Here is a 14,182-nt window from a genome sequence, read left to right as displayed (position 1 = left end):
GATAATTAAGAGAAAAAAAATACATAAAAATGAGCCGCTAGAACGAAGAGCGGGATAGGAACGGAGGAAAATAAGAGAAAGGAAGAAAGGAAGGAAGAAGAAAGGCAGAGAGAAAGGAGGAGAAAGAGAAAAGAGAAAGAGAGAAAGGAAGAAAGAAGAGAAGAAAAAAAAATAGAACCGCTAGAACGAAGAGAGATACGAACGGAGGAAAAGGAGAAAAGGGATGAAAAAAGAAAGAGCAAGGAAGATAAGGAGACAAAAGAGGAAGAGAAAATGCAAAGAGAAAGAAAGAAAAGAGGAAGAGAAAAGAAAAAGGAAAAAGGAAACTGCTAGAACGAGGAGAGAGATACGAACGGAGGAAAAGAAGAAAAAGGATGAAAAAAAGAAAGAGAAAGGAAGATAAGGAGACAAAAGAGGAAGAGAAAAGGCGAAGAGAAAGAAAAGATGAAGAGACAGGGGAAAAGAAAAAAAGGAGCCGCTAGAACGCGTCGACTCGGTTTGTTTACGTTTTGCCGCGGCGAGGTGCACGTGTGGGCGGCGTTCAAATAGATTTACGTTTATTTCACGTTCCTGACCTCGCCCGCCTATAAAAGTAAGTAGGCCTATGGGAGAGACCTTGGGGCATCGGTAAGCTTATAGTTGGGCGGTCTAGTGGAGCGGTAGGCCTATAAATATGGGTGCTAGGTGAGGGTTAGGTAAAATTTTCTACTACGTACTCTCTTCCTTCCTCCTCCTCCTCCTCTTCCTCTCTCTTCCCTCTTCCTGCAGACCTTAAATTTGAGTGTAAGGTCAAGTTTAGGGCTTATGCTATAGGTGCGCGTCGCCTCAGAGCTCATCTTTGTCACATCCTGCGTTGTAACAGGGCGGGCGTGACATCGGAGTTACCACAGTGTGCCTTCCCCAGGTCCTCGTTGCTCCAGGGCGTAGCTCCGTTACCCTGGGGGGCCTATGGGGGTGCGGGGTACAGGCACCCATCGCTCCGGGACACCTTGCCTCAGTGCTCATCTCTGTCAAATTAAAGACTCAAGAGGTAAGCTTGTGACAGGTGAAGTTTGGGGTCTAGAGCATAGCTACTCATTGCCTTGGTGGTCATCTCTGTCACATTGGGTTACCACAGTGTGTTCCTTACCCAGGGGTCCTGAGGTACACCTATGGAAGGATGAACAGCTCAATACTAAGTTACATGAAGAGAGAAGGAAGGAAGTGAAAAAAAGGTTTAATATATAAACAGATGATTGAAACAGCATTCAGTTAATAAGACTGACTCTGCAAAATATTTAGGAAAGCGTGCACAGCCACCTCTGGCCAAGTTAATGCTTACAGCATGGATTATTTTTAGTGCCTGAATGCAGTGCATTAACAAAGGATTGCCTAGAAATAGAAGGGGGTTGAGAGGGAGCAAAGTCCCCCTGTTCGCTAGGTTACGTAAAGTAAGGCTTGGTTAGTTTAAATATACTGGGCAGGCAGTGAGGGGTGGCGGGAATACACAGTGCAGGGCGGGGGACGGGGGTGGCCCACTACGCGGGCCGGTGTTGTGAAAAATGCCTCCTGCAGAAATGAGTGGCTCTGGTGTCCACCATGCATGGGGCAATACACAGCAGGAAAACATTAATATGCCTGGTTTTGTTCTGGTTTGTCCATTTTTTTCCTCAATAAGCTTGGGTGTGATTCTAGAGATTTTGGATAAGTCGCTGGCGTCCAACGCTCACTGGGGGAACACACGCACAACGGCAAAAAACATTAATTTGCCTGGTTTTGCTCTGGTTTGTCCACTTGTGATCTTGGTGAGCGCTGAGTTTAATCAGTAAGCTAATTGAACCTCTCTGTCAGCTATGTTGAGGCAGTGGGAGGTGACGGGTGTACAACAGGCATTGAAAAGTCAATCAAATAGTGATATCTGAAAGTGAATACTATCTCCATAATAAACAGCATCATATTTTGTCCAGAAATAAGCAGTCAGCATCTCAAAATTATTAGGCGACCCTCTCGTGAATAATCCCACCTGAGGTTTTGTGCCCCGGGAGGCCTGGAATGCCTGTAAATATGAGTTGATGGTGGCAGGAATGCATATTCCTGAAGTCTGTACGGGTGTGTTCCGCCTACTCTTGAACAGGGCAGGATAGATTATTATTATTATTATTATTATTATTATTTTTTTTTTTTTTACATCTCCGCCTGTAACTCCGGTAGGCTTTCTTCAGGGGCCTGGATGGTGGTCGGCCCAAGGCTGTCATGGCGCAGGCAATTTTTTATTGTGGCGCCAGTTATGCTTGGCTCATGCTGCCCCCTTGAACTCACTCTTGATTCACTGGGCGGTTTCTTCTAGAGTCTGGATTGATGGGTGGTCTTCTGGACAGCATGTGGGTAGTCTGTGGCCACTTGGCGGTTAGGCTATGTAAGGTTAGGTAGGAAGTATTACAGGTAATGTTGAGCGGGAATCACAATGAAAGTATTTTCCAGAATGGCCCGTGGTTAGTTTTCAAGTTACAGCCGAGCGTCTTCACTCAGGAACCACACACCTGCAGAGACTTCAGGAATATGTGTCCCGGCGGTGTGTTTAGGCAGGAAGGCAAGGCAGACAGACTGGTTACATTGATAGCACTGTGTCTCCTGATGCAGGCAATGCTATTTTGTTCCTGGTGGCTCCCCTGTCTCTCTGTTGGCACCTTTTGTTCTTACTTACACTAAATATAAAGTAATAAAGAAGAAAGAAAAGCAAATGTGGTAAATGTATAGTTTAGTTCTGCTGCCTCAAAATATCACCATGATGTGAGAAGGCACACAAAACTAACTTAATAAAGTAATGGTAAATAAATGACAGTAATAATTGATAAATAAATAATTGCTAATGAGTTAAATCTTAGTTATGTCATAAGTGCCATGCCAATTATTATCATTATTATTATTATCATCATTATCATTATTATTATTATTATTATTATTATTATTATTATTATTATTATTATTATTATTAATATCATTATTATTGTTATCATTATTATTATCATTATTATCATCATTATTGAAGGAACGAATATAAGGTTCTAGTCTTTGGTAATTGTTGCTACTACTTCTACTACTACTACTGCTACTAACTAACCTAAAGTAACCTTGATAGTTTTGTTTTCTCCCTTGAAACAGTGATTGCCCCAAAATAATCATAAAGAAAAAAAGGAAAAAGAAAAGTCAGTCCAGGTATATAAATGTGTAGCATAGTTCAGCCACCTCAGAAAGCCACAACAAAACTAACCTAACCTAACCTGGATAGTTTCGTTCTCTCTCTCCTGAAACTCTGAGAAGTTGTGCGTCAGTAAAACAGCCTTGCAAGCCTCCCTGCCTCATGTAACTGCCATGATGGGAAGGTTCACAAAACTAACGCAGCCTTACCTGGATACATTTTCTCTCTCTTTCTCTTTAAACTCAGAATCTTGGTGTCAGTAACACAGCTTTCCTGCCTCATGTAACTCATAACACTGCCATGGTGGGAAGGTTCACAAAACTAACTTGACCCAACCTGGATACTTTTTCTCTCTCTTTCTCTTTAAACTCAGAATCTTGGCATCAGTAACACAGCTTTCCTGCCTCCTGTAACTCATAACACCGCCATGGTGGGAAGGTTCACAAAACTAATGTTACCTAACCTGGATTAGTTTTGTTTTCCTTCTCTCTGGAAAATAAACAATTAAAATACCTAAACAGAAATGAAGAAAGATGGCAGTGTGACCCTTCTGGTGTACCATGAACCTATAGGAAAGTATTATCATTATAACTCTGTGCCCTGTGTCCCCAGCTGTGTGAAGAAGCTGAGCAGCGTCTCCCTGGCCTGGGCGTGGAGTGAGCTGGTCCCCTCATCACCAGCACCATAGACCAGGGGATGAGGTGCTCCTGGGCGGACCAGAGGATGTCCACTGTGCTGGTGAGTGGCCTGACCCTTGCATCTCTCTGGGTCATTGTAGTGCTCCAAACTTGCTCTTTTTCTGTGGCCTGACCCCTGCATCTCTCTGGGTCATTGTAGTGCTCCAAACTTGCTCTTTTTCTGTGGCCTGACCCTTGCATCTCTCTGGGTCATCGTGGGTCATTTCAATTTCAATTGCATATTTTTTCTTCATTGTTCTATTTATTCTCTCTCTCTCTCTCTCTCTCTCTCTCTCTCTCTCTCTCTCTCTCTCTCTCTCTCTCTCTCTCTCTCTCTCTCTCTCTCTCTCTCTCTCTCTTCCCCTTAAAAACAAGCTTGACCAACACTTCCTTCACCTCAGTATCACTAAAGTAGAAATGCAAAGTCTTGGTGCCATTTCATTAATATAATTTCACTCAGGGCAGGCTTAAGGGCAGACCGCCCAGTGTGAACCATTAGGTGTGTGTTTGTGGTTTGAATATCTGTAAATCTCTCTCCCTGAGATCAGCAGCAGCAGCAGGCAAGGTCAAGGAGGGTAAGGTCAAGGACCTCTGCCAAAATGTGTGACCCCAGCATGCAGTAAACTGTGATAAGGAAAAATGTTTTGCCCTGTGTGTGTGTGTGTGTGCGTGTGTGTGTGTGTATTTACCTAGTTGTATTTACCTAGTTGTAGTTTTACAGGGCCTGGGCTTACGCTCGTGTGGTCCCGTCTCCGTATCTATAATTATCCAACTTTTCCTTGAAACTTGCACACTCTTCGCCGATACTATTTCTTCACTTATCTGTTCCAAACCTCTATATTTCTTTTGTGGAAGCTATATTTCTTTATGTCTCTTGAGCATCTTCCCTTCCTCAACTTTTTACTGTGTCCTAGTATTCCTGCTGGAAGGTTCCTCTCTTAGTAGCAATTTCTCGTTATCTACTTTCCATTTTACTCAATAGCCTATATTTTTGTATTAGGTCTCTCTTTTCTCTTCTTTGTTCTAGTGTTGGCAAGTCCATTTCCTTTAGTCTCTCTTCATATGTCAGTCCCTCCAGTTCTGGAACCATTTTTGTTGCCATCCTCTGTATTCTTTCTAGTTTTACTATGTGTTTCTTCATATGTGGAGACCGCACTGTTTCCGCGTATTCTAGTTTAGGTCTGATCATAGTAGTTATTAATTTTCTCATCATTTCTTTGTCCATGTAGTGGAATGCTATGCCTATATTTCTCACCATGTTATATGTATCACCGAAGATCCGATTTATATGACTTCCTGGTTCCATATAATCTTGCATTATTACTCCCAGGTCTCTCTCTTCATTTACTTTCTTTAATATTTCACCATCTCTCATTTTATATGTGTGTGTGTCTGTGTGTGTATTTAGCTATTAGTAGTCTAGGTGGCCCGAGCTAAGCTCCAGTAGTCCTGTCTCCATGTCTACATTCATCCAGCCTTTCCTTCATTTGGTGGACACTGCTCGCCCCCACCACCTCTTCCTGCAAGCTGTTCCATGTGTTAACACTTATATGTGGAAAACTATACCTACTTTTTCAAGTCACTCAAACAGGTTCCTTTATGAAGTTTCTTTCCATGTCCTCTCAGCCCCTGCATTCTGGCAGTAGAGAAGAGATCATCCCTATCCACCTCATCAAACTTATTTACCAACTTATACAGCGTGATCAGATCTCTTCTCTCCCTTCTTTGTTCCAGTGTCGTCAAGTCCGTCTCCCTCAGTCTGTCTTCATACGTCATATTCCAGAGTTCTGGGACCATTTTAGTTGTAATTCTATATCATTTATTTGTCTGTAAAATGGAATGAACTTGAGAATGTAAGGAGTCTGCAAGAGGCCGGTTGGCCTATACAAGGCAGCTCCTGTTATATTTTGCATCTTGTAGGTTTTTCCAAACAGCTTGTTTATGTGCTTTTCTGGGGATAGTGTGTCTTGCATCGTTACTCCCAAATCCTTTTCTTCATGTACCACCTTTAAGTTGTCTCCTCCCATCCTGTATGTTTTCCTCAGTCTTTTTTACTTTTATTTCCATAACATGGCATTTGTTTGCATTAAATTCCACCTCCCATAACTGGCTCCATCTGTACACCCTATCCAAGTCTTTTTGCAGCTCCTCACAGTCTTCCTCTGTCCTCACTTTTCTCATTAATTTTGCATCGTCTGCAAAAAGGCTCATATAACTTTTATACCCATGGGCATATCATTTATATATATCATGAACATTATTGGTGCCAGAACTGAGCCTTGAGGAACTCCACTCTCTACTCTCCTCCAATTTGATTTCTCTTCTCTAATCACCGTCCTCATTTCTCTTCCCGTTAAGTAATCCTTCATCCACTCTATAACCTTTCCGCCCATTCCTCCCCACTGCTGTAGTTTCCAGGTTAACCTTTTGTGCATAACCTTGTCAAAAGCTTTTTTCAAATTGAGATACACACAATCAGCCCACCCTTCTCTTTCTTGCACCCTGTCTGTTGCTCCTGAGTAGAAACACAGTAAGTTGGTGACACACGATTTCCCTTTTCTAAATCCAAACTGTCCCTCATTTATCATGTTTTCCTTTTCTAAATGATCAGCCCATTGTTTTTTATTATACTTTCACAAATCTTGCACATTACACTTGTTAAAGAGACTGGCCTATAATTTAGTGGTTCAGTTTTATCTCCACTTTTATAAATTGGTACAATGTTCGCTCTCTTCCACTCTAAAGGCACTTTTCCTGTATTCATAGAGCATGTTATTATGTCATGAAGTGGCTCCAGTAATTCATTTCTATACTTTTAGCACTTGACCGGAGATGTCATCCGGTCCCGTAGCTTTCCTTGCCTCTAAGGTTTTCATCAGCTGCAACAGTTCCCCTTTCTCAACCTTTACAAGATTTAATTTCCCTTCATTGCAATTTCCGAGCCCCAGTCAAAGTCGATTTCTTTCGTAAACACTTTATGAATTTTTTTATTTAATATTTTTGCAATTTCTTTGTTTCGTAGAATACATTTTTTTCTTTTAGCATTTCAACTCCTTCATTTATTTTCAAATTCACGTTTACTAATTTATAAAAAATTATTGTTTATTCTTTACATATAAAAACTATTCTTCTTTCAAATTTAGCTTCCTCCTCTCTCCTTATTTTCACGTAATCATTTCTTGCTATTTATATTTGTCCCTAGTGTTCTTATTTGGTCTTTTCTTTAAATTCCTCCTTGCCTTATTGATATTTCCTCTTGCTGTTCCGCACCTCCATCCAAACCATGTTTTCTCTCTTTTAGTTTTTACTGTGTAGTATGGAACATATATCTCTGTTCCTCTGTTGTAAATATTCATAAAAACGTCATATTTCTCTTGAATATCAGTACTCCTCTTCATACCAGTCCAGTCTACCCCGCCGAAGAGTCTTGAGTCCAACGTAATCTGCCCTAACATAGTTTTTCCTTTTTTCCTTATAAGCCTCATCTCAATATTCACATCCTTCCAAAGTTTTCATCTCCAATAGTTCATGGTCACTCTTTCCTAAGGGGCACTTGTGACTGACTCCTTCATCCAACTCCACGTTTTTTGTGAAAATTAGGTCAAGTCTTGATGGTTGGTGATCCCCTCTCAGCCTTGTTTCTCCTTGCACCCACTGCGTCACCAGGTTATCTGTTGCCAGCCTCAATAGTTTACTTCCCCAGGTATTTTCACCACCCTCTGTTGTCTAATTTTCCCATTTCATTTCTCTGCAATTTAAGTGTCCTGTTAATAATACCTTTTTATTATTTTTTATTTCATTTGTCAGTGCCCGTATTGTGTCTTCCAGCATAGTGTTATATCTTGCCTCATTCCAACCTTTGGTTTTAGGGGAGACATTGGCTGTTATTATGTGTATTTACCTAGTTGTGGCTTTACAGGGCCTGGGCTTACGCTCGTGTGGTCCCGTCTCCGTATCTGCATTTGTCTAACTTATCCTTAAAGCTTTGCACACTCTCTGCCGATACTACATCCTCACTTAGTCTTTTCCAAACCTCAATATTTCTTTGTGGTAAGCTATTTTTCTTTATGTCTCTCAAGCATCTTCCTCTCCTAAATTTTTTACTGTGTCCTCTTGTGTTCCTGGTGTTTATTCCTTCTTTTAGTAGTAACTCCTCATTATCTACTTCTTCCATTTTGCTCAATAATTTATAAATTAGTGTTAGGTCTCCCCTTTCCTCTTTGGTCTAGTGTTGGTAGGTCCATCTCCTTTAGTCTTTCCTGATATGTCAATCTCTCCAGCCCTGGAACCATATTTGTTGCCATTCTTTGTATTCTTTCTAGTTTTTTTGTGTTTCTTATGGGGAGACCACACTGCCTCCGCATATTCCAATTTTGGCCTAATCATATTGGTTACTAACTTTTTCTTCATATCCTTATCCATGTAGTGGAATGCTAATCCTATATTTCTCACCATATTATTCGTATCACTGAATATCCGATTTACATGACTTTCAGGTTGTTGATTATCTTGTATTGTCACTCCCAGATCTCTCTTCTTGAACTCTCTTTAGCCCGTGTTCTTCGGCTATGGGAAAGCCGAGAGGTGGCCGAGAAACGGCAACATTACACTGCATTTTGAGACTAAGAAAAGAGCATGGAACGTACATCAGAGTACTCCTCTCATGACCATAAAGCCGTTAAAAATATTTACTTTTCCTCCATTGTTATGGGCAGTGTTTGTTACAAAACAAGCAGTCGTGACGCATGGCATCTAGCCGAGAGTCTCTTGTTGTCTACTTTAGAGAATTTAACAAGTGATTACTGTATGGGTTGCTAATTCAGTCTGCCATGACCTTACAACACAACCTATGACAAATAAGCCCACCTCAAGTTCACTCACCCACCACAATGACCATGCATGGTGGGTTGTGCTTCCACCGCCGCCACAATTAGCTGGGTGGGGTTTTGAGTCAAGACCCCAAACAGGGTCCGCCAGTTGCTGAGTTAATATTTCTCCATTTCCCATTTTATATGTCCATTTTGGTCTCCCTTCACTCTTTCCCATTTCCATTACATGACATTTCTTCACATTTCATCTCCCATTAAATACTCCATTTCCAAATCTTGTTCAGGTCATCTTAGAGGATTTCACAGTCCTTACTGCTCCTAATATGTCTTAGCAATGCTGCATCATCTGCAAACAGGCTCATATAGCTGTCTGCCAGAGGTGGCGCGGTACTGAAAAATCATCAGTGCGGTTGTGGTGGTGCGGTAACTTGAAATTTGATTCTATTGTAAAAACTTGCTGGAACTTTTTGTTTTGCTCAGTCATGTCTTAAGGATCTTCAATTATCACATTCCCATCGCTCAGTCTTTCCATTGTTTCCCTTGGTGTGATCTTTCCATTTATGAATCTGTAAAACAGTTTGGGTTGTTCCTTGCACCTTCCACAATATCCTTTTCATGTCCCTTCTCTTCTTCCTTCCTTATTTTCATGTATTCATTTCTCGCTACCTTAAAATCTTCTTTATTCCTTTGGTTTTTATTTCTTTTCAATCTTTTCCAAGCTTTGTCTCTTTTCTCTTGCCGCAGCACACCTTGCATTAAACCAGTCCTTTTTTCCTTTTTCTTCAGGTTTGTATTCTGGTACAAATTTCATAACCCCTGGTTTATACGCCTCCAGGAAAATATCACACTTTTCTTGCACTTCACTTGTTCTCTTTAACTCATCCCAGTCCAGCTCTCCATAGTACTTCCTGAGGTTTTCCGCATCTGCCTTCCTATAGCTTAACCTGTTTCTTTTATAGGATTCATCCCCTTCACCTCCTTCCTCCTCTGTTACCATCTCTATGATCACGTGGTCACTCTTACCCAGAGGGCATCCATACCTTAATTCACTCATCAAGTGCATTCCCTTTGTTAACACCAGGTCCAGTCTCGCTGGTTCGTCGTCACTTCTATATCTTGTGTTTTCCTTCACCCATTGCGTCATCGTCTACCATCGTCAGTCTTAAAAACCTTTCCCCCCATGCCGTATTACCACCTACACTTTCAGAAATCTCCCAATTTACCTCCTTATACTTACAATCACCTCCTAACAGAAGTCTTTTGTTTGTCTTGAGTAGTCTACTTAAACTCTGAATGGTATCCTCAATCATGACCTCATATTCATCTCTACTCCAAGAGCTAGTTCTTGGTGGTACATTCGTTGCTATAATCGTCATCCTTTCTCTGTTTTTGTTCTCCAGATTAACACTCACTATTTCTGCCTCTCCTTCTCCATATACGACTGATTTTACTAATACCTCCTTCCTCGTCATTACCACCACTCCTCCACCACCTTTGCCCTTTCTGTCTTTCCTCCATACATTGTAGTTATTATCAAACACTATTTGGATGTCTTCACTTAGTTTAGTTTCTGTTAAGCATACTATCTTGGGCTCCTTTTCCTGTGGGTAGTCTTGTAATTCCAGTTTACTAGACAGTGTCCCGTCTACATTCGTATACATCCATTATTAGTTGCAATCTCGTCTAGCTTCTGTTCTCTTTTGGCTTTTCCCTTATGTACCATTTCCTCACCTGATCTCCCAGAACTCTCCAAAAAAATACCTCTTTTTTCCTCTTCAGATTTTACATTATTCCTTTCTTTTGCCTCTGCTAGAAGTTTGTTTCATTTCTTCCTTTCTTCTTCCTTTCTATTTTTCTTTATATATATTTCCTTGCATCCCTCTGTTTCCCTTAACTTAGTTGTCCTGTACAATAATTCCTCTGTTGCCTTCTGTGATCTTAATCTCACTTTAACTGGCCTGGTCTTCCCTTCCATGTAGGGGCCCATCCTATAGATTTCCTCCACCTCCTCCTCAATGTTTTACCGTTCTTCATCATTTAAGTTCTTAAGTAAGTCTTTTACAGATTTCCGTTCCTCCTTTTCCCTTCTTGGTGTGTATGTTATGTTCCTTTTCTTCATGCCAAACATCAGCACACTCTTGGTCTTGTCTGCCGCCTCTCACACCAGCTCCTCATGTTTCTTCAAGGCCTTAACCGCCTCCTTCTCTACCCTTTCCTTGTCTTCTTACAATTGTTGTTCAATCACTTCTTTAAAAGGACTACATTTGCTTTTTCATTTTCCACCTTCCAAGTCCTTATTTCACCCAGCACTTCCTCTTATAGTGTGTGTGTGTGTGTGTGTGTGTGTGTGTGTGTGTGTGTGTGTGTGTGTGTGTCCTCTCTCTCTCTCTCTCTCTCTCTCTCTCTCTCTCTCTCTCTCTCTCTCTCTCTCTCTCTCTCTCTCTCTCTCTCTCTCTCTCTCTCTCTCTCTCTCTCTCTCTCTCTCTCTCTCTCTCTCTCTCTCTCTCTCTCTCTCTCTCTCTCTCTCTCTCTCTCTCTCTCTCTCTCTCAAAATAACTACTCTATTGTACATAAAAAAAAGTGAGACATTTTTCACTCCTTATATTCTTCTTCTTCTTCTTCTTCTTCTTCTTCTTCTTCTTCTTCTTCTTCTTCTTCTTCTTCTTATTATTATTATTATTATTATATTAGCCTTGAATTTCTAAGGCAGTTTTTACCTCTCCTCTCCTGTCCCTTCATCTTTTTCTGCTTCTACTTTTTTCTTCATCTTCTTCCTCCTCTTCATCAATGGTTTTGTTTCCCCTTCTCTTCCTTCCTGTGCTGTGAAATATAAAACAAATAATGGTTTCTAAGGCACTTTTTCCTCTCCTCCTCCTGAACAGCTTCCCTCCACCCTAACACAGCCCTGCCTCCCTTTCCTAAATGTGCTATTTCTGTTTCTGTTTTCTAAGGCAGTGTTTACCTATCCTTCATATTCTCAGGCAATTTTTACTTATCTCTGTGAATTTCTAATACAATTTTTCCCTTCCCTTCTCCTGAACAGCTTCCCTCCACCCTAACACAGCCCTGCCTCCCTTTCCTAAACTTTCTACTTCTATTTCTGTTTTCTAAGGCAGCATTGACCTTTCCTTGAATTTCTCAGGCAATTTTTACTTATTCAGAATTTCCTTAATACAATTTTTCCCTTCCTCTTCCTGAGTAGCTTCCTTCCACCTTACGCAGCCCTGCCTACCTCTCTCCTAAACTTGCTATTTCTATATCTGTTTTATTTTCTAAGGCAGCGTTTATCAACCTGTGAACTTCTTAGACAATTTTACTCATCTTGGTCAATTTCTACGGCAATTTTTACTTCTTGAATTTGTAAGGCAATTTTTACTTGAATTTGTAAGGCAATTTTACTTTGAATTTGTAAGGAATTTCTACTTCTTGAATTTGTAAGGAATTTTTACTTCTTGAATTTGTAAAGGCAATTTTTACTTCTTATTTGTAAGGCAATTTTGCTTCTTGAATTTGTAAGACAATTTTACTTTAATTTGTGAGGCAACTTTTTACTTGAATTTGTAAGCCAATTTTACTTCTTGAATTTTTTAAGCAATTTTTACTTCTTTGAATTTGTAAGGGCAATTCTTACTTCTTTGAATTTGTAAGGCAATTTACTTGAATTTTAAGGCAATTTTGTTTACTTCTTTTAATTTGTAGGTAAATTTGTACCTATTCTTGATTTTCTGAGGCATTTTTTTCCCGATTCCCTTCCTAGATAGTTTGTTTGTTTTAGTTACCTATGAATTTCTACGGCAATTTTTACTTATCTTTTAATTTCTACGACAATTTTTGCTTATCTCGAATTTCATTACAATTTTCTTTAAATTTCTACAATTTTTACTTATCTTTAATTTCTACAATTTTTGCTTATCTTTGATTTCTACGGCAATTTTTACTTATCTTTGAATTTCTACGGCAATTTTGCTTATCTTTGAATTTCTGGCAATTTTTACTTATCTTTGAATTTCTACGGCCTAATTTTACTTATCTTTGAATTTCTACGGTAATTTTACTTATCTTTGAACTTCTGTACAATATTTACTTCTTGAATTTCTACAGCAATTTTTACTTCTTGAATTTCATTACGGCAATTTTACTTATCTTTGAATTTCTGTCAATTTTTACCATCTTTGAATTTCTACAACAATTTTTACTTATCTTTGAATTTCACGGCAATTTTACTTATCTTTGAATTTCTACAGCATTTTTACTTTTCTGAATTTCTACGACAATTTTACTTATCTTGAATTTCACGTAACATTTACTTATCTTTGAATTTCTACGCAATTTTTACTTATCTTTGAATTTCATGGCAATTTTTACTTTTATCTTTGAATTTCTACGGCAATTTTACTTATCTTTGAATTTCTACGTAATTTTTACTTATCTTTGAATTTCTACAGCAATTTTTACTTATCTTTGAATTTCTAGCAATTTTTACTTATCTTTGAATTTCTACAGGCAATTTTTATCTTGAATTTCTATAAATTTTACTTATCTTTGAATTTACGACAATTTTATTATCCTTGAATTTCTATGCAATTTTTACTTATCTTTGATCTCTATACAATTTTCACTTTTGAATTTCTATGGCAATTTCTTATCTTGAATTTCTACGACAATTTTTACTTATCTTTGAATTTCTTACGGCAATTTTTACTTATCTTTTGAATTTCTTTACAGCAATTTCTTTGCATTTCTCTGAACTCCACGACAATTCCCACCTTGAACTCCAAACCACACCTCCACTCTCGAATCTCCAACCACACCCCCACTCCTGAACTCTCACTACACCCCCACCTTGGAACTCATTTGCAATTCCCCTACCCTGAACTCCTACTGCACGATGACCCTTGAACCTCAACTCACCCAGCACTCCACTTCTTGAACCTCCATGGCACCTTTTACTCCTTGAATCCCCACCCAGCAACTCCCACCTTGAACTCCCCACGGCAATTTCCACTTTTGAATTTGTAAGGCTAACCTCACCTCCTTGAACTTGTAAGGCGAACTCCACTCCTTTGAACTCCAGGCAACCTTTACCTTGAACTCAGGCGGCCCCACCTGAACCCAGGCAATCCCCACCTGACCCAGGTATGAACTCTCACTCCCTGAACTCCAGGAATTCTCACCTTGAACCCAGGCCAACCCCCACCTTGAACCCAGGCCAACCCCACTCTGAACTCCAGGCTGCCAAATCTCACCTGAACCTGCAGGGCTGCCAACTCACTCTTGAACTCAGGATACAATCTTTCACTCTTGAACTTGTGCCACCCACCTTTAATCTCAGGCTAATCTTCACTTTAATTTCCAGTAAGGCAATTTTACTTTGAATTTGTAAGGCAATTTTTTTACTTCTTTTAATTTGTAAGGCAATTTTACTACTTTAATTTAGAAGGCAATTTTTACTTTGAATTTGTAAGGCAATTTTTACTCCTGAATTTGTATAAGGCAAT

At 39.7% G+C, this 14,182-nt stretch overlaps 1 long non-coding RNA gene across 1 annotated transcript; it reads left to right on the top strand.

The window, feature by feature from the left end:
* Positions 1–508: 508 nt before the first annotated feature.
* LOC126992261 (uncharacterized) lies at positions 509–4,033 on the top strand. Its single transcript, XR_007746396.1, has 3 exons — positions 509–592; positions 905–1,030; positions 3,791–4,033. It is a non-coding gene; the product is annotated as an uncharacterized LOC126992261 (long non-coding RNA).
* Positions 4,034–14,182: the final 10,149 nt, after the last annotated feature.

This window comes from Eriocheir sinensis, unplaced genomic scaffold (genome assembly GCF_024679095.1).
Source record: "Eriocheir sinensis breed Jianghai 21 unplaced genomic scaffold, ASM2467909v1 Scaffold429, whole genome shotgun sequence".
Lineage (NCBI taxonomy): Eukaryota > Metazoa > Arthropoda > Malacostraca > Decapoda > Varunidae > Eriocheir > Eriocheir sinensis.
This window is presented reverse-complemented; position numbering and strand designations above follow the sequence as displayed.